At 43.5% G+C, this 21,003-nt stretch overlaps 1 long non-coding RNA gene across 1 annotated transcript; it reads left to right on the top strand.

Annotated features, from left to right (window-relative positions):
* Positions 1-15,189: 15,189 nt before the first annotated feature.
* LOC111764654 (uncharacterized) lies at positions 15,190-20,204 on the top strand. The gene is made up of 2 exons (XR_011649281.1): positions 15,190-19,215; positions 19,970-20,204. It is a non-coding gene; the product is annotated as an uncharacterized lncRNA (long non-coding RNA).
* Positions 20,205-21,003: the final 799 nt, after the last annotated feature.

Genomic DNA, 21,003 nt, shown 5'->3' with positions numbered 1-21,003 from the left:
ATAAATCAGGAGGGTGTTTTGTTTTGTTTTTTGTTTGCACCTTGTTTCCGCCCTGATATTGCTCTGGGGGGTGGGGGCTGTGGGTTTTGATTTGAGGGGGGGGATTCTGCTTGTGTCTCTGGCAGCTAGGTCAGGGCGCTGCCAGTTAGCTTTCAGCCTGGTTGGTGGATGGGACACCTGACCAGTGAGCCTTTGGTGACCTTATTTTTTGTTGTAAACGCTCTTCATAATTTTTTTTCGCATTTCAATTTATTAGAAGTCTAGTAATATTTTTGCACGGATCATTGTAAACAGGATTCCTTCTTCCTATGTCTGTTAGAGTGTTTACTGATAAGAACTTTAAATTGTTTCATGAGCACTTCACCCAGCTTAGTGTGTGTGCACGTGTGCATGATTGTGTGCATGCTTGTGCATGAGTGTGCATGTGAGTGCATGAGTGTGTGTGTGTGTAGCAGACATGTGTCTCACACTCATGGTTTGGAACTATTTTCTTGTCTGTGTTGATCTATTGGAGCAGTGACTGGGTTTGCAGTATTGACAAGCTCTAAGAGCTACAGGGCCTGAACTGACTGGTAGAGAAATCGGTTTTCCCATTACGTGATCTTAAATTAGGAGAAAGTAAAGGTACTCACGACTTTAGTGTATATTTAATAAAAACCCCAAACAATAAAACAGAAAACAACACACAAATACTACCTCTAAGGTGGTAAGTCGTTTGAATTAAGGAAGAATTTACAAGTAAGATAGGATTTCTTTGGGGCTCACGAGTGCTGAATTAAATAGTATTTTCAAGAGAAAAATAGAGTGGGTTGCATTCTCCCCATTTACAGCAGTTTCATGAACACTCTTGCTCCCCTTTATAATTTTTTTATATCTTTTTTCCTTTTTGTGAAGTTGAATTGGATACTGCTTATCAAATACTTCAGCATTATTTTGTTCATCCATGAGGAATTTTTCTTTCAAGTTTGAAACTATTAGGGCATCAGCTGTCAGTAAATCTCTTAGGATGTTGAAAGGTAGATCGTGTCAATCAGGTGAGAACTGGACATACAAATAGCAACGAAACTGTCATAGGTTGTTTATAACTTTAACAGCATTTCGTTTCAGTAAAATTAAGGAATTCTGACTTGGGTCAAAATTCTTTATGAAGCTGCATAATTTGGGACCCCAGGGAAAATAGTGAAATATGCTGAAAAATTGTGCTTTTTTTAAAAAAAATTAATTTATTTATTTTTATTTAATTCCCCTCCCCTCCCCCAGTTGTCTGTTTTCTGTGTCTTTTTGCTGCATCTTGTTTCTTTGTCCGCTTCTGTTGTCGTCAGCAGCATGGGAAGTGCGGGCAGTGCCATTCCTGGGCAGGCTGCACTTTCTTTCGTGCTGGGTGGCTCTCCTTAGGGGAGCACTCCTTGCGCGTGGGGCTCCCCTGGGGGCACCCCTGTGTGGCAGGGCACTTCCTTGCGCGCATCAGCACTGCGCATGGGCCAGCTCCACAGGGTCAAGGAGGCCCGGGGTTTGAACCGCGGACCTCCCATGTGGTAGACGGACGCCCTAACCACTGGGCCAAAGTCCGTTTCCTTTTTTTTTTTTTGTCTGAGACATTCCTGATTTGAAATTCCTTCAGACGCTTTACAGTTCTTCTAAAAGTTGAAACATGCCAATAAACATGGAGAACATTAGTATATATATATATATATATATATTTTTTTAACTTTTCTTATATGACTTCTGACCTGAGGACTTTAAGGGCTTTGACATTACATGGGTCTTTTTTTTTTTTTGGTAGTGGAGATCTTGTTTGGGGCTGCACTGTGCTGCTGAGTGTTTAGAGCTCTCTGGCCTTGGAAAAGCGAGGCCAGCATCAAGACCAGGGCCATTCATGGCGGCCGTCACACTTGGCTGCATGGACGTACTTCCAGAACCTTCCATGCTTCTTATGATAAATCTTCTAAAAACATTTTCGTTGGTAGGGTTCTTAGGCCTACCGACTGCGATTCTGTGACACCGTTTCTTGAGTGCTATGCAATGCAGTATTTACAGGCTCTGAGAGGCCTTACCCCTGGCCGGCGGCTGGGCACGTGCGCAGAGAGCCTCCTGTCCCTCCGGAGCTGCGTGCAGGGTGCCTTGCTCTGTCCAACGGTGCCCTCGGGCTGATGGAGGAGGTCTAGGAAGTCGTTGGCGTGTGTCTTTTGGGGAAGTGTCTGTATTGAGAGGAAATACATTTACAGAGACCCTTTGCAGCGTCCTCCTCCGGCAGTGTTGCTCCCACATTGGTTTCCGAGAACGTGCCTGTGGGAGTAAGGGGTGGCACACACCAGCTGTGTAAATCCTGGGGTCTCAAGGGAGACCCAGACTTCTTCACCTCCATTCACACTTTTGTAAATAGGGTTACTCTGACCAGCTTGGCCTCTTTCTCCTCACCTGGCAGCTCACAACTGGGCAGTCCAGCATGACCAGTCCTGGGCACTGCTCGAACGGCAGGGTTGAGGGCCTGTGGCTTCACCAGCTTCCTCACCGTGAGGTGGGGCAGCTTCTCTCTGGTGCTTTCTAGGACTAGGGGGTCTAAAGGGGAATCTGGTGTTTAGGGAGGCAGAGTGCTCCGCTCTTTCCTCTCTCACATGTCTCAAATGTTTTCGAGTGTGTGTTTTTTCCCTGAGCTGTTAATGAATCAACCTAAGCTTTCTGAAGGTGCCGTGGATGCTTGAATATACGATGCCATGTGAGGGGGAGGATGGGATTTCAGGTGAAAACTGCAAGGTGGATCTTGGATACATCTATTCTAAAGAGTCTATTCCCCACCTTCCACCCCCCACCCCCCACTCCCAATTCATTTGAAGAACAGAAAACGTGTGCGAGAAACTTTAAAGTTTAGTCAGGACTGTCTCCTTGGACAGAGAAACAGGAGAGGTGAAAGAAACTCTCGTGGGGATCCAGGGAGTTCCAGAGGAGCTGAAGAGATGGCGTGGGCTCCAGGCCGCCTGCCTCTCGGCCCTTGGTGATGGTGGGTGCCCCGCGGACCTCCCGGCTCTCCTCGTGGCCCTTGTACAGACACATCTGAGAGGCAGGTGCTGGGACGGCTGCTCGGAGCCTCATGGGTTGTGACTGAATAGGGAATTGTTCCTTTTTTGTTCTTTTAAGTGATTTTTAAATACTATTTTTCAGACAGTTCCATTGTTTCTTTTTTTTTTTATCTCCCCTTTCCTGTCCTCTCCCAGTTATCTCCTCTCTGTGTCTGTTCTCTGTGTGTTCTTCTGTGTCCGCTTCTATTCTTGTCAGCGGCACCAGGAATCTGTGTTTCTTTTTGTTGCGTCATCTTGTTGTGTCAGCTCTCCCTGTGTGCGGTGCCATTCCTGGGCAGGCTGCACTTTTGCATGCGGGGTGGCTCTCCTTACGGGGCGCGCTCCTTGCACATGGGTCTCCGCTACGTAGGGGACACCCCTGTGTGGCAGGGCACTCCTTGCGCGCATCAGCACTGCGCATGGGCCAGCGCCACACGGGTCAGCGCATGGGTCAGCGCCCATGTGGTAGGAGGATGCTCTATCCATTGAGTAAAATCTGCTTCCCTATTGTTGCTTTTTAAAAAAAGCTTAAATCAGCTTTGTCTACCAGTGTTACAGGAATCCCCCCTCTGCATTGAACTTAACCATGTCTTACAAAGGGATGGAAAATCCACCTGAGCCAGTTCAATGATGTGTAAATTCATACTGTTTTAATTTCTCATGTAATCTGATGAGTAGATAAGCTCAGATTTAAAATTCTTAAAAGCACATTTACTGTAACAAGAATTGTTATGTATTAATACTGCAGTTTCCAGTAAAGATGGACTTCTGTTGCAATTAAAAAGTAATGAAGGGGAACTACTGTGATTAGTAAGGGAAGAAATTGTAGTAGTGATGTGGAGAAAGTGGCCACGGTGGCTGCTGATGGTTGGGAGAGGGAAGAAGAGATATGGTGCGGGGGCATTTTCAGGATTTGGAGTTTTCCTAGGTGGTGCTGCAGGGATGATGCTGGATGTTGTGTGTCCTGTTGTGACCCACTGGATGGACTGGGGGAGAGCGTGGACTACAATGTGGTTCTCCAGAATACAAAGTGGTTCTCCAGAATGTATTCGTCGGGTGCAGTGGATGTGCCACAATGATGGAAGAGGTTGTTGATGTGGGAGGGGTGGGGTGGGTGGGGTGGGGGGTATATAGGGAACTCATATTTTTTAATGTAACATTTAAAAGAAAATAAAGAAGAAAAAAAAAGTAATGAAGTATGATATATACTATAACATGGATGAAACTTGAAAACATTAAGCTAAGTGAAAGAAACCAGAAACAAAAGGCCATGTAATGTATGATTCCATTTATATGAAATGTCCAAGGAGAATTTGGGAATGGGGATTGGCTGCTAATATGTATGGGTTTTCTCTTTGGGGTAATGAAATGTTCTGGAATTATACAGTGGAGATGGTTGCATAACATAGTGAACATACTAAAAGCCACTGAACTGAACACGTTAAAATGGCGTGTTTTCATGGGAGGTCCAGGGTTCAAACCCAGGGCCTCCTGACCCATGTGATGAGCTGGCGCACGCACAGTGCTGATTCGTGCAAGGAGTGTCCTGCCACGCAGGGGTGTCCCCCATGTAGGGGAACCCCACATGCAAGGAGTGCGCCTCGTAAGGAGAGTCACAAGTGCGAAAAAAAGTGCAGCCTGCCCAGGAGTGGCACCGCACACACGGAGAGCTGACGCAGCAAGATGATGCAACAAAAAAGAGATGCAGATTCCGGTGCCACTGACAAGAATACAAGTGGACACAGAAGAACACACAGCAAATGGACACAGAGAGCAGACGACTGGAGCAGGGGGAAGGGGAGAGAAATAAATTTTTTAAAAATCTTTAAAAAAATGTTGTTTTATGTTATGTGGATTCTATTTCAACTTAAAATTTTAAAATTAAGTTTCCTAGCAGCACATTAATTAACTGCTAAGTACCCTGCTGGATGTAAGGTCTAGATGGAGAAGTGGTTCTCCATTTTGGCTGTACCTTAAAACCACATGAGAGGGGAGCAGGTATGGCTCAAGCAATTGAGCTCCCATTTACCATATGAAGGATCTAGGTTCAATCCCTGGGACCTCCTGGTAAAAAATAAAAAAAGGAAGAAAGAAAAAAGCATCCCAGACTTACACAGAGAGGCACAGGAACCCCCCTCCCCCCACCCAGGAAGTGAAGCGATGCACCAAAAAGACGATGACACAACCAGATAGAAAAAAAAACACCACATGAGAGGGGAGCCAGTGTAACTCAGGGGTTGAGCACTTGCTTCACATGGAGGAGGCTCTGGGTCAATCCCCAGTATATCCTAAAACAAAACAAAACAAAAAATGAGAGCTTTAAAAAATCCTGATACCCAGGACTCACCCCAGACCAGTCAAATCAGAATCACTGGAGTGGGATGTAGACCTTGTTTTTCAAAGCTCCCCACGTAATGCCAATGTGCAGCCAAGCTTAAGAACCAGTGACCTCGCAGATCATAACTACTTAGGAGGTTGGGATCACTCAAGAAGTGACTGCTCTCGCTCACTATTTTCTTTCTATTAACAGTAACCAACAAAGAGAGCAGCAGATCCTCAACTACTGACTCCCCTCCCAAGTCAAGATGCCTCCTCAAGTTTTCCTAATCCACTGGTATTTTCCTTTCTGTGGGCAACTTGGAATGTTTAGTAGTTAAAGGGAGTATATTTATTTTATTCCTTACAGTTCATTCTCGTGTTAGATTAGGTGGCTGTGATTCACCAGTTGGCAGAGAATCATCTGGTCTGCTTTGAAACAGAAGTCTATCCAAATTTATTGGCACCTCTGCTCTGAAAAAGCTGGATTTTGAAGTTTGTGAAATTCTAAAGGGAAAAATCAAGATGCTAGCAATGTGAGGGCTTTCCACTAGGCCTGTATTGTCTCTTTTGTATTTATCACTTAGCTATGATATCCTAGTTTACTTAACTGTCTTTAATCTCGGCCCCCCAGAGTCTCAGCCTTCAGGATTCTAAACCCTCCACTTCCTAGCAGCTCGCCATGTTGCTCTGGCTGCCACCCACTCTGTTTGGCAGACCTAACTGGGATGTGTTCAAAACCACAGTGGCCCTAATTAAGTCCACTGACCAATGAATTAACATATTTTTTCATTCGCCCCCAGAAGCTGGAGTCAATTTGTGAAATGGTGGAAGTTGGTAAAGAAATAGAAAATGAGAAGTTTAAAAAAAAAATCATAAAGAAAAGACTGGCAACAGCTACTTCAGAGTCCAGGCAGGCCAAGACTGCATCTCTCCATCTAATGACCTACCCTGGGCTCCCTCGGTGGAGGGCAGTGACCATATGTGCACCAGATCAGCTTTGAGAGAAAATTCTAGGAGGGAGACTGAGCAAGAAACTTCTGGCTAGTAAGAACACAAAAAATGCAGCAGCCTATGGAGTAGAGGAAACCCTGAAGAAAGGAAAAGGAAGTAACAAGTATGGGCCATGATCTGCCTCTTCAGAGTAGTGGACACCAGTCTTCTTTTTAGAATTAAATGAGCAAATCTTAAGGCATATGTAGCAGTTTTATATGATTGATGAATTCCAAAAAGAAATATTGGATTATGCTTTCTTTTTTTTTAAAGATTTATTTTTATTTATTTAATTCCCCTCCCCTCCCCCGGTTGTCTGTTCTCTGTGTCTTTTTGCTCCGTCTTGTTTCTTTGTCCGCTTCTGTTGTCGTCAGCGGCACGGGAAGTGTGGGCGGCGCCATTCCTCGGCAGGCTGCTCCCTCCTTTGCGCTGGGCGGCTCTCCTTATGGGTGCACTCCTTGCGCGTGGGGCTCCCCTACGCGGGGGACACCCCTGTGTGGCAGGGCACTCCTTGCGTGCATCAGCACTGCCCATGGGCCAGCTCCACGTGGGTCAAGGAGGCCCGGGGTTTGAACCACGGACCTCCCATGCGGTAGACGGATGCCCTAACCACTGGGCCAAAGTCCGTTTCCCTGGATTATGCTTGTAATCTGATCTGTACCTGGGCATGATTGAGTTATGATTAGGGCATTGAGTCCCCACCCACCAAGGTCAGATAAAAGGCATGGCGAAGAACAGAGTTGAGGGCTTTTAATGTTAGAGTTTTGATTTTGGAGTTTGATGCTGAAGACTTGAACTGGAGCCCTGGGAAGTCAGCACGCAGAGGAAAGAGAAGCCAGCCCCAGGAAGGAAGGAACCTTGAAGCCAGAGTAAAGCAAGCCCCAGGAACGTAGGAACCCAGGAAGCCTGAACCCTTGCAGACATCAGCAGCCGTCTTGCTCCAAATAGACTTTGGTGAGGGAAGTAACTTATGCTTTATGGCCTGGTATCTGTAAAGTCCTACCCCAATAAATACCCTTTACAAAAGCCAACCAATTTCTGGTATTTTTCATCAGCGCTCCTTTGGCTGACTAATACAGCATATGTCAGTGAATTTTTTACATATGTACACCTGTGAAGTCACCAGCCAAATCAAGATTTAGAAGATTTCCATCTTTCCAGAAAGTTCTCTTATGACCCCTTCCATGTAATAGCCCTGTTTTAGTCAGGCAAAGGAGTGCTTACCAAAGTCTTTTGCCACGTGTTGGAGTAAGATGGCTGTTGATGTTTGCCAGGGTTCAAGCTTCCTGGGTTCCTCTCTTCCCAGGGTTCATGTCTCTCTCTGGGCTCAGCTGCTTTGTTATATCCACAAGGCCAGCTGTAGACGATTAGGCAAAAGGTTTGTTTCTCTTCTTAGGGCCTTCTCACTTTCCTCATGACCAAGCTTCTTTGTGTGCTTACTTCCCAGGGGCTCCAGCTCAGGACTCCAGCATCAAAACTCCAACTCTGTTCTTTGCCGTGTCTTTTATCTGAGTCCCCTCCCACCCAGGGGTGGGTATTCAATGCCCTACTGACATGGCCCAATCAAAGCCCTAATCATAATTTAATCACACCCAGGTATAGACCAGTTTACAAATATAATCCAATATCTATTTTTGGAATTCATGAACCACATCAAACTGCTACAAGCCCCTTCCCCCACTCAGGAGAAACCTGTTCTGATTTATATCACAGCAGATTAATTTTGTTTGGTCTCGAACTTCATATGCATGGAATCATATGGCATATATCCATTTGTGTATGGCTTCTTTTGCATGGTGCAATGTTTTTGAGGTTCACCCATTTGTTTTTTGTATTAATAATTTGTTTACTCATTATTGCTTTGTAGTATTTTGTTATATAAAACTGCCATAATGTTTTTCCATTCTCCTGCTAATGGGCTTTTCGATGGTTTCCAGTTTTAGGTTATTATGGATAAAGCTTCTGTGACCATTGGTGTGCATGCCTTTTTGTGGACAGACACATTCATTGTTGGTGAGTATATACCTAGGAATAGAATTTCTGAGACATAAGACAAGTGTATGTTTAGCTTTAGTAGATACTGCCAGTTTTCCAAAGTGGTTGTATCATTTTACGTTTCCACCAACAATGAGGATTCCACTAGTCATTTTTGAGATGAAAATGAAGCCAGCAACCATCTTATCTTTGGCCAAGTCCCTGGTAGTGGGAAATTTGCAAGGGCCTGTAAGATAGGAAACCAGCAATGCTGTGCAGCTACATGATGAAAGGAGAACAATAAAAGCAGAGGCAGAGGAAGTGACTGTAACAGTCCTACTCCCACAGGACTGGTAGGAAAGAACCCTTGAAGCAATTTCTGATAGAATGAGAGACACTAAAATTGTTTTTCCAGTTAATTTACTGAAAAACAATAACAGGCAGGGAGGTAACAGTGTTTCACACTTTACTGAGCATTAGAATGTGCTGGGGAACTGGTTAAAACAGATTCCCAAGCCCTACCTGCAGAGATTCTATAATAACGCAATAAACCTAATGGGTGGACCCAGGAATTTTCATTTTCAGAGGGAAGCTCCAGGTGATCATCATTTGGTGTTTCAGAAATCACCTACTAAGAAACACTGTTCAAACTCAGCAATACTGCGGTTGACTTGGCCCAGTGGTTAGGGCGTCTGTCTACCACATGGGTTCAAACCAGGGTTCAAACCCTGGGCCTCCTTGACCCGTGTGGAGCTGGCCCACACGTAGTGCTGATGTGCACAGGAGTGCCCTGCCACTCGGGGGTGTCCCCACGTAGGGGAGCCCCACGTGCAAGGAGTGCACCCTGTAAGGAGAGCCGCCCAGTGCCAAAGAAAGTGCAGCCTGCCTAAGAATGGCACCACACACACAGAGAGCTGACACAACAAGATGACGCAACAAAAAGAGACACAGATTCCCGTGCCGCTGACAACAACAGAAGCGGACAAAGAAGACGCAGCAAATAGACACAGAGAACAGACAACCGGGGTGGGGGGGAAGAGGAGAGAAATAAATAAATAAATAAATCTTAAAAAAAAAAAAAGACAAATTTAAGGAAAAAAAACAAATTCAGCAATACTTGTACATAAGGTGTGGGGGAGAAAATAGCAAGAGTACTTTTATTTCACTTGATTTTACATGACAGCACTTTGTTGACACTGTCCTTTTTACCTTTAAACATTTTGTTGAGGACCTTCTTAAAAAATTGTTGGCAACACATTTATAAAACATTAAGTTTGCCATTTAGCTATTTTTAAGTGTGTAAGTCAGAGTGGCATTAATTACATTTGCAATGTTGTACTAACATCAACATCATCCATTAAAAAAACTTTTTTCATTACCCCACACAGATACTGTCTACCCATTTAGCTATAATCCTTATTCCCCCTTCTCCCAGCCCTTGGTAACTTCTATTTTATTTTCTGTCTCTATGAATTTACTTACTCTAGATATTTCATATAAGTGGAACCACACACTATTTGACCTGTTGTGTCTGGCTTATTTCACTTTGCATAATGTTTTCAAAGTTCATTCATATTGTAGCACAATCAGAACGTCATTACTTTTTATGGCTGAATAGTATTCTATTGTATGAATATACCACATTTGGTTATCCTGTTTTCCCATCACTATTTGTTGAAGAGACTATTTCCCCCATTGAGTAGAACTTTGTAAAAAATAAAATTGGCTGTAGATCTGAGAGTTTATCTATGGATTCCCAGTTTTAGTCCATTGGTCTGTGTATCTATCCTTACACCAGAACCACAGTGTTTTTGTTTCTTGGGGTTCTGTTTTAATAGGAGACACAGTTTTTTGATTACTTCAGCTTTGTGTTCAGTTTTGAAATCAGGAATGAGTATCCTTTTAAATATACAAAAATTGGGAAATTTTTCCACCACTCATTCTGTCCCCTGAGGTTCCTCTGCCTACTTTTATGGGTTAAAATATGCGATATGGTTTTTCCTTGTTGCCAAGGGAGATAATCACTATGGATAACTCCCAATCCTCAGGCCCCTTTTTTCTCTTTCTCTCTCTCTCTCTCTTTTTTTTTTTTTTGAGATTCATTTTATTTATTTATTGCCTCCCCCCCCGCCTTGTTTGTACTTGCTATCTGCTCTCTGTGTCTGTTCATTGTGTGCCTGTCTTCTTTTTTTTTTTTTAAGGAAGCACTGGGAACTGAACCCGGGACCTCCCATGTGGGGGAAGGCACCCAATGGCTTGACCCACATCCATTCCCTGCTTGTTGTGTCTCTAATTGTGTGTTTTCCTTGTTGTATCCTTTTGTTGTGTCTACTCACTGTCTTGTTCATCTTCTTTAGGAGACACTGGGAACCGAACCCGGGACCATCCGTGTGGTAAGTGGGCGCCCAACTGCTTGAGCCATATCTGTTTCCTTCTCCCAATCCCCTTTTTAAGGAATTTATTGTTAGTTTCCATGTTGAGCTAGCAGGATGTTTTAGTTTCCTTGGCTGCTCAAGAAAATACCATGCAATAAATTGGTTTAAACAATGGGAACTTATTGGCTCATGGTTTTGAGCTAGGAAAAGTTTGAATCAACGCATCACCAAGGCGATGCTTTCTTCTTGAAGACCGGGGGCTGGCTTCCAGTGCCCCTTGATCCTGGGCTCCTCTGCCACATGACAATGGCACATGGCAGCCTCTCCTGACCTCTCCCTTCTCTTCTGGGTGCCGCTGGCTTCCGGCTTCTGGTTGTTCCCTCTGTGGTTTTCTCTCTCTGTCTGAATTTCATTCTACTTATAAAGGACTCCAGTAACAGGTTTAAGTCCTGACTGAGTTGGACTACACCTTAACTGAAGTAACCTCATCGAAAGGTCTCCTTACAATGCATTCACACCCGTAGGAATGGATTAAGTTTACAGACATGTTTTCCTGTGTTACATACAGTTCAAAACCACCACAAAGGGGATGTCGAAATGACCAGTAGAAAATGTTCCACCAGGGTGTGGAGTTGTATGGGAAATCTACACATCTGTATGATTGTTTTGCAAGTTCACAATATCTGCAACAAAAATACGTTTTAAAAAAATACTATGGATTGGGAAAAAATACACCAAATGTAAGATAAGAAATATAGTTGGTAGTAATATTTTGACGATGCTCTTGCATAGTTTGTAACAAATGTTTCACACCAATGCAAAGAGTTGGTGGAGGGGTGACGTTTGAGACCCCTGTGTGATGGGTTATGTATGTTTATTTTGTAAGTTCACAATCTTTACTATAAACTTATTGTTTATGTGTGTCCATGTATGAATGATATACTTCAATAAAACAACAACAACAAAACAAAACAAAAAATGACCAGTAGAGCATTACAAAGGCACATGGTGGATACTTGATATATGTGTTGAGACAACTGCATTTCTTTCATTCACTAAAAATTTTAAATGACTCTTTTGCGCCAGGCTCTGTGTAAAGAATACCACGGTGAACAAGATGGAGGCAGTTTCAACCTTCAAGGAGTTTTTGTTCCAATGGGGGATTGTATAATCCAGGTGGGATAACTGCTGTAATAAAAACACGCAAATATCCAAGTCTTAGTGGCTTAACACAATAAAAATATACTCCAGTTATTTTATCTCAGTCCAGTTCAGGCTGGTGAAAGGACGAGGGTTCTGCTTCATGCAGTCATCGAGGGTCCTGGGCTCCCTCCCCATTTTTTCTGTATCCACAGAGTCCTCTCCATTCAGGCAGCAGGTTAGGAGAGAAAGAACCAGGAGATGCATGAGCAGTTGTTATGCCAAGCCTGGAAGTGGTATATATCTCTCTATCCACATTTCCTTGACCAGACACAGCCACATGGCCACACCTAACTGCAAAGGAGTTTGGGAATTGTAGCTGGATGCACAGAAGGAAAAAGAAACAGGGCTTAGTAAACACAAAATCCTTCCTACTGCAAAGATGAAGGCAAGTATAATCCCATATGGGGGAAGCGGATGTGGCTCAACTGGTAGAGCACCCGCCTACCACATAGGAGGTCCACGGTTTGGTACCCAGGACCTCCTGGCCCTTGTGGTGAGCTGGCCCACATGCAGTGCTGCTGTGTGCAAGAAACGCCGTCCCACGCAGGGATGCCCCCACCTAGGGTGCCTCCTGTGCAAGGAGTGACCCTGTGCAAGGAGAACCGCCCGCACGAAAAATGTAGCCCCCCCAGGAGTGGCACCACACACACGGAGAGCTGACACAGCAAGATGACACAACAAAAAGAAACACAGATCCCCAGTGCCGCCTGATGAAAATACAAGCAGACAGAGAAGAGCACACAGTGAATGGACACAAGAGAGCAGACAACAAGGGGAGGGGGGAGGAGAGGACAATAAATCTTTAAAAAATATATTTAAAAAAATAGTTTAAAAAAAATCCCATATGGTAGGCACTGTATGTAATATGGAAAGATAAAGATTGCTTAATAATGTACAGAAAAGACATCTAACCAAGACTGGAGGTAGGAATGGAGGGACTTCCTGGAGGAACTCATGTCTTAGCTGGGAGAGGAAAAAAAACTTTTTAGAATATGGTTACTTATTTACACATGAGATACCCCTGCATGAAAAATTTGTTTAAAGCATACTCAAATGCAAGTTTAAGTAACCATTAGAAAACAATAAACACTTTTCCTAAGTCACTCTTGACTTAGTTTCCCAGTTGCTAAATAAATACCAGACTAAAACAATGTGTTGACTTAAACAATGGGAATTTATTGGCTCATGGTTTTGAGGCTTGAAGAAGTTCAACATCAAGGCATCAGCAAGGAGATGATTTACCCTTAAAGACTGTGTAGCATTCTGGGGCTGGCTGCTGGCATTCCTTGGGTCCTTGGCTTTTCTGACACATGGCACTGTCCCCTCGTTTCTCTTCTGGGCTCTGCTTCCTTCCAGCTTCTTCTCCTCCCTGGTGGCTTTCTTCCCATAGCCTTCTCTATAAGGCCTCCGGGAGTAGGATAGAAGACCCATCCTGATACAGTGATCTCATCCTTCCTAAAAATAACATCTTCAAAAGATCCTATTTACAATGGGTTCACACCCACAGGCATGCTTTTATCTAGGGTCCGTAACTCTCCCTACTCCAACTCTCATTCCCGGCTTTAAAAAGAAATAGCATAATGTGGCAGACACTGTGGGCTGACTACCCAATAGCCATTCCTTCCTTGATAAGAAATGCTGGTTTTCTTTAGCCTTCCAGATACAATGTGATCTGGGAAGGTGCCCTCAGCCCCCGCTCTAGAAAATGAGCCACAGTTGGTCTAAAACAACATGGTAGTTCAATTCACCTTTCATTCTTTATATATATATATATAAATATTTTTTTTTTTTTAGGTACTGGGGTCAGGGATTGAGCCCAGGACCTCGTATGTGGGAAGCTGGCGCTCAAACACTGAGTCACATCAGCTTCCCTGAGTTGTTTTTTTTTTTCATTTTCGTTTGTTTTGCTTGTTTGTTTTTGTTTTTTTTTCAGGAAGCACGGGAAACCAAACCCAAGACTTCCCCATGTGGGAGACAGGCACTCAGTGGCTTGAACCACATCTGAATATTTAATAAGCTCCTATTATGTGCTTGTCTGTTCTTCGTCAGTTAAGGGTATGGGGTGGCTTTGCGTTCCAGTGTGGACAATGAGAGGTAAGGGAAGATTGCTGGGGCACTTCTGGGAAAAGACTTTCCCCTCTGATAAAACAAGAATGAGAGATGCCTGAAGAGAAATCCAGAGGTGTTCTTCCTTGTATTTGGACAATGTCATGTAGGTTGTCATGGTTGGAACTGGAGCAGTCATTTTGCAGCCATCTGAGGAGAAAGAGAAGATAATCCCAGAAAGGATGACCCAGAACTCTGGCCCAGGCAAGTTACTGAGTTCTCCATTATATGAATAATGGAAAACCTGATAAGTCACTTTCAGGGATTTGTATGTTCAATCACTTGTAGCCAAATACATCCTAATAAATATGTATGCTTTTGTTGGCATTGTTTATTTTGGCTTAGAATGGGGGAATATTTTAATAAATAAATGAAAATCTGACTTTTTTTCATTTTCTATCCCAGACATCATCACGGGCAAAAAAATCATGTCCCATGGGCTTGTTTCCTCTTTGGCCACTGCAGGCTTGCCTTTGGAGGTTGATATGTTTGGAAGAAAAGCCGCAGTCGCAGCCCCCAGATCCCCTACCTGTTACCTGTGTGCCCTTCAGGAGCACTCCCAAATAAGGATTGTTTTTTGTTCTTAATACAGAAGAGGCAATACCTCATGTGAAGAATCATCTTGCTTTCTGTGAACTTGACAGGTGAGTTTCTTTCTCCCTACTTTCTTTGTCTCTCTCTTTCTCCTTTTCTACCCCTCCTTCTTCTTCCCTCTTTCTTTCTCTCCCTGCCTCTCTTTTGCCATGGAATGAGAGTTATATTGTGAACTGTACTCTTTTTTGGCCTGTGAGAATTTTGGAGGCCTCCAGGAACCTTATTCAAACATAAATCTGAAAAAAATTGTGTTCTAATTCAGACCTTCCTGGCTGAACTTTTTGGAACCCCAGCTAAGGAATTAAGTTGGTAAGCCAGTGATATTTGAAATTAATAATGGAGAAATTTGGGGATAAGCTTTAACTCTGGAATAAGTAGATCAAAGTATTTTTTAATGGAATTATTTGGCCGAGCCACAAATATTTTAGATGCCATTTGGCTTCTTCCAGTTACAGGGATGCAAATGAAATAGGGATATATTTCCGTTGCACTATGAGATTTGGGTGCTAATGTATGTTTGCTCTGATTAATTATATTGTTGATCTAATAAATCATCTTTCTTGGACTTGCATGTCTGCAGGTTTTTTGTTTTATTTTTTATACTTTTTAAAATTAAAGTTAATAGATCACAAAGAACATTACATTAAAAAACATAAAAAACATTAGAGGTTCCCATATACCCCACTCCCCACCCCCCACCCCATCATTTTTGTAAATTGTATTTTTTTGAAGATACGTACATCACCAAAAAAAATGTTACATTAAAAAATATAAGAAGTTCCCGTATACACCCCCCTACTCCACTCCTCCCACACCAACAACCTCCTGCATCACTGTGGCACACTCATCTCCCTTGGTGAACACATTTTGGAGCACAGCTGCACCACATAGATAATAGTTTACACTGTAGTTCACACTCTCCCCCAGTCCAATCAGTGGGTTATGGCGGGATATATAAAGTCCAGCATCTGACCCTGAAATGTCATTTAGGACAATTCAAAGTCCCCCAAATGCCCCCACATCACATCTCTTCTTCCCTCTCCCTGCCCTCAGCAACTACTGTGGTCATTTTCTCCACCTCAATGTTACAATTTCTTCTATTACTAGTCACAATATTTTTATAGTAGAATATCAGTAAGTCCACTCTAATCCATATTTTATTCCTCCATCCTGTGGACCCTGGGATAGTGATGTCCACTCCACCTCTAGATCAAGAGGGGGCTTAGATTCCACATGGATGATGGATGCAATTCCTCTGCTTGCAGTTGTTGACACTCTTGGTTCCCTGGTGTGGTGGTTGACCTTCTTCACCTCCCTGTTAGCTGATCTGGGTAAGTCCAATGAACCAGAGAGTAGGAGTTGCAGCTCTGCTGAGGCTTAGGGCTCTGCTGGCACATGTGTCTGCTGTTTTTTTTTTTATGTCACTGGTTGTTTTAACTAATAGCTATAATTTGAGGGAGAAGTATTGTATTGGTCAGGGTACTGGCAAGAAATAGATAACAGAGAATTAAATAGCAGAACTCTACAAATGTGTTATAAGGAAACCCAACAAGGTATAGTGATGCATTGGAGCTATTAACAATTACCACTCCTAGGCTTAGAATGGGTCAAGGGGAAGGAGAGAATGCTGGAAGCTGGAGAGCCCTGTAGCTTTGGAGAGGGCCTCCTGACAGAAGCTGTGACCTTGGAGAAAAAAAATGTCATCACTGCCAAACCATAACTGAGATGGATAGAGCCAGGGACTAAATAGCCTGGCATTTCTCTTCTCTTCCTTCTGATCTGCCAGCTCCTCTCATTGGCAAAACACAACCAGAAGTCAGATGCCTGGTTGATGAAATCTGTTAACAGTCATTCTTCCTGGCCACAGATTGGGCGAGCAAAGGAAGGAGAATGGATCTGGAAAGGAAGACAGAGACGATCTATTTGTGTGCTTCCTTTTTCCTTGCTGATGACTGGAACCAGTAGGTAGACATTCTTTCATAGCTCTATGACTTTATTGCTTAGGATATAGGTTAGACTCTATAGTAAGATACCCCAAATGCTGTAACATAACCAAGACAGAAGTTTCATTCTTTATCAGGTAACTGCCTAGATAGGAATTTAGGGCTGGTGTGATGACTTGAAAATCCTTCTGCATTGCTAATCTGGATCTCTAAGCATGATTCATATGAACTATGAGTCAGATTGTCCTTGCATTTAAATAGCTGGATGAGTTACATAAATTGAGACTCATGTTTCACGTTTCTTGGGCTTTTCTGAGTTTATGTGGTAAACTCTCATAATTAGCCTCATTGAAATTTGTGTTTAGAGGAGCACATTCCTAGGGCAGCTCTCAAATATTTGTACAGAACAACTGGGATGGTGAAGGTAAAAGGACAGTCTCCAGGAGTTTTCACTACTTTATTCCTATAATTGTTTACATAGAACACAACGTCATAGCACCAGGCTCCGTAAAACCAAAACATCTTATTCTCCTGCATTGTCAATATAAGCAGTGGCTGATGTCCCAGATCCTTGTCTGATTTGTGTCCACTTCACTACTTCTTAGTACTTTAATCGTGGGAAGAGAATGTGATGCTTCAATTTATTTTTCTTGGTACCATTATTATTGCTAGCCACTTTGGCATTGAGTTTCATCAAGGATACATTTGAAATAGCTGGCATGAGGTTTTCTAATGACCTTCTAGCCGTGGACAGTGGAATATGTGAAACGAGAGTTATACATGGAAAGGGTAAGGGTTGGAAGAAAAGTAGCAAAATGGCCCCAAGAATGTGACAAAATCATATCTACCACACATTTACATTTAGTTCAGAAAGGTATGAACCCTGATGTCCATAAATTAACAAGTTGTCAGTGATTGCCCCTTTTCCTTTAATTTGCAAAAATAATTTTTTTCTCAACTCCTCATTGATTGAGAAAAACCTGGTACTATACCCAATAGTTCCAGGCTTGGTATGTATTCCTGTTCTAATTCCAGCTGCCCCTGGATTCTTATTACCCTGGAGGCTGATTTCCTCTTGCTGTGAACTCCTCTATTCCTTTCTTCCCCCTGCCATTAGTTAGGACACCTTTTGTGCAAATGACAAATATACACCAAGAAGGCAGTCCACTAGTTCACAGAGCTGGGGAAGGCTGTGGTAGCTCAAGGGAAGAGTGGGTCTCAGGACCTGGAATCAGGACTCAGACCTTCAGGGTTCTTTCCATCTCTGTCTGTCTGTCTCTCTTTCCCATCTCTCCCATTACAGAGTAGACTTGTCCATGTGCCTGGGTAAATGGCTACCCACAACCTCAGACCTCTACCACACAAGTTTCAATGTAAGAGGATCATAGAGTCCTATCCCTACACGTCCAATTGGGAAAATTCTGGCAAGGGGTTTTATTGGTCCAGCTTAAGCGCAGAGCCCATCAGTTACTTCAGTCCCTGTATGCAAGGAACAGGGTGCTATGAGAGGCTAGCATGGTCACAGTTTTAACTTTGTGCTAGGGATGTAGAATATAGGGCACTGGGGCTGACTGCTGTCAGGACCACTGAAAGCGGGGAGGACTTCTAATGGAAAGAGGTGCTGTTGCTAGAAGAAGAGGGGCAGATAAGCACTGCCACAGTCCACTGCATGCCACAGCCTGGCTCAAGCAGCTCCTTCTCCATTCCCTCAAAGCACCACCAACAGGTCACCTTGCATAGTACAGCTTTCCTGAAGGCTTGAGGACGATAAAGGGCAGTTACAGCATAGCAACAGCAAGCCCACCATGGCACATTTATTAATTTGAAATAGAATATTTGACACTTTAAACCCCTAAGCCAACCCCACCAGCTCCTTCCTGCCTCTTTTCTGGGTTAGCTGACATGTTGCTGGGGCCTGCTACCTTTACCACATCACTCTGTTCCATCACTGCCCTTCTCTATGTGCCTGAAGATTCCAAATGTCCTCCTACCTGAGTTTCCATGGGACACTGTCCCACTGAGTTCTTTCTTCTTCTTGTCCTAATTTTCACACACTCCCAAATCTCCTCAAGGTATTTCCCTTAAAAAAAGGCAAATTTTCTTCTTAGGAGGAAGCCTTCCATCTTCTTAGAGCAAAAGTTCAAACTGTAGCTACCTTCTAAAATGGTTACATTTTCCCCTCCCTGCTCCATATGAATTTATGAACTTAGAAAACATGTGGTCCCCTATGAAAGACCAGAATATTTAGGTTAATAAAAGGTTACTTCTGAGTGGCGGGATCAGGGGTAATTTTTAGTTTAGTTTTTTTTTAAGGGGTTTTTGTTGGCTTCTTATGTTTTATATTTTTGCTCATCTCTATTTTTCTACAATTAACAAATGAAACTGGTTCAAGGCAAGAAGAGAGGAAAAGGACAGAGCCTTCTACCTCTGCACCTTTTATCAAGAAACACAGAAACTTTCCCAGAAGCATCCGCTCCCTCCATTGGCCAGACTGCATCACATGACCACCACAGCATCGAGGGCAGGAGGAAAATGGGAGTGCTTAGTTTCCACAGCCTTTCCAGTCTCTACAGGGAAAGGCAGCAACAGAGAGGGGCTTGGCAATGATTTGGTCCAGGCAACCAGCTGTCTGCAGTGGTAGAAATAGGACACAAGGTAAGGAGAGAAGAGGCTGTGAGGAGATCTTTTAGTCTGGGGAAGGTAGTATCTCAGTCTGAGGAGGGTATTTGGTGTGTGACACTGGGTGTCTAGACAGGACTCCTCCTATTAACGTAAACTTCGTGGTCTTCGTTACAACTTGACTCAGGCATCAAAATGAGTCCTGCTCTGTCTTCTTGAGCACTTTGTAGCAATGATTACTACTACTACTCACGAAGTGCTTTCTTACGGTAAAGTATTATGAGCCCTGTGTTACAGCTGAAAAAGCAAACTCAAGGAGATTAATATTGGTAACAAATTCACATTTTAGAGGACACTGACTCTTCCTTCCCTCCTTGCACATGCCATTCCAGGACTCTAGACTCCTAGGCCCAGATAAGCCCAGGAAGTGATCTTTCTGCCATAGATGGTGCTTCTGGCCCCAAGTTGCAGACACACACTGTGCTCAGCTGGTTAACTCCTCTTTCCCTGGGTGATTCTTGGATCACGCCTCTGGAAGGGTTAGTGTGCTAAAAAGCCTCTGACCAGGGTCTGACACCTGGCTTGGCATCTCTCTTTTTGCCTGACATGGGCAAATCACTGTAGTCTGTCTGCTTTGTTCACAGTCATGTTAGCAGCACTTATTCCTCCCTACCAAATATCCATTATCTAGAAAGTGCTTTGAAAAGTAAGCAGTGCTCACTCTATGCCTTTATTATGGGTATACATTCTGGCTTCATTTCTACCTTCACCCCCTTTTTTTTCTTTCCAGAAAATGATGCCAGCATCCAGCTTTGGGTGCTGACAGCTGATCAACCACCACCAATTCAGTCACTGGGGAGGATGCCAGATAGGAGTCTGCCCAGTTCAGCCTCTGGTTCCCTACGTATTTGTTTACAGAAGAAATGTTTTAAGGTAGAGGAACAGGAAGCTTGCTGAGGATATTCAATGGGATCTTGTAAACTTTGATATTCTAAATAAACTGTTTCTAATTTTAGGCCCTTTTATTTAATTGGAAAGATTGTGCTCTTATTACATGTAAAGATTTCAGAAGCTTACACCAGAGTCACTCCAGCTGAACTGGCAAATACTGCAGGTGGCCTTTCCAATATCCATCCTCTCATTCTTGCTGGCCAACGGAACACTACTTATGTTCAAAGCAGCAATATGCCCAATTAAAACTATGTATCTTCCCAGACTCACTTGCAGTTAGAGGTGACCAGGTGACCTGCTTCTCGCCCATGAGTTCAGGTGTACGTTTGCCAGATGGGGGCTTCCAGGAAACCTTTGGATAAAATGTTTTTCAAGATTTATTTTATTTATTATTTCTTCCCACCTTGTTGTTTGTGCTCACCGTCTGCTCTGTCTGTTCATGTTCTTTTTAGGAGGCACTGGGAACTGAATCTAGAGCCTTCCATGTAGGAGGGAGGTGCCTAATCGCCTGAGCCACCTCCTCTCCCTGCTTGTTATGTCTTTTCTTGTGTTTCTTCGTTGTGTCTCCTCATCGAGTCATCTTGTGTCAGCTTGCCTCACCAGCCGGTTGCATCAGCTCGCTGTCTTACTCTTCTTCTTTAGGAGGCACCTAAACAGAAACTGAACCCGGGACCTCCCATGTGGTAAGCAGGTGCCCAACTACCTGAGCCACATTCATTTCCCAGGAAACCTTTGTAAAGAGCAGGGTCTTAGTTGGCATTTGCCTTTTGCTCTTCCTACCTTTTTAGGCTTGGAATGCAGATGCAATGCCTGTGCATCCTTCTTGTGCCCACAAGCACAGGAGGCACATGCTAAGCATGGCAAAGTAGGAAG

Source organism: Dasypus novemcinctus, chromosome 1, assembly GCF_030445035.2.
Source record: "Dasypus novemcinctus isolate mDasNov1 chromosome 1, mDasNov1.1.hap2, whole genome shotgun sequence".
Lineage (NCBI taxonomy): Eukaryota > Metazoa > Chordata > Mammalia > Cingulata > Dasypodidae > Dasypus > Dasypus novemcinctus.
Note: the sequence above shows the minus strand (reverse complement) of the source record. Positions and strands in the feature narration are given on the sequence as shown.